Source organism: Stegastes partitus, unplaced genomic scaffold, assembly GCF_000690725.1.
Source record: "Stegastes partitus isolate 25-593 unplaced genomic scaffold, Stegastes_partitus-1.0.2 Scaffold413, whole genome shotgun sequence".
In the NCBI taxonomy this organism is placed as follows: Eukaryota; Metazoa; Chordata; class Actinopteri; family Pomacentridae; genus Stegastes; species Stegastes partitus.
The window spans coordinates 62,636-62,883 of record NW_007578144.1 but is presented as its reverse complement, the minus strand read 5'-3'; positions in this window follow the sequence as shown (position 1 = coordinate 62,883).

The window sequence follows — 248 nt, the reverse complement described above, 5'->3', positions numbered from 1 at the left end:
GCGCTGCAGATCAAACCACCAGTTACTATTGGAGATAACAGAAAGAATACAGTGTGGTGCAGATCTCAGCAGTGCCGCCATTGAGGGAACAAATCAGACATACGGGAATGAAATGGAATGAAATCCAGCAATCAGCCTCAACATTAAAACCAAATCTGACTAAGATGCAGTGTGCTGCTGGGAAACCTTGAATACCGACATTCATGCTCGTGTTACTTTGACGTGACGCCTAAACATTGTAGAAGAAC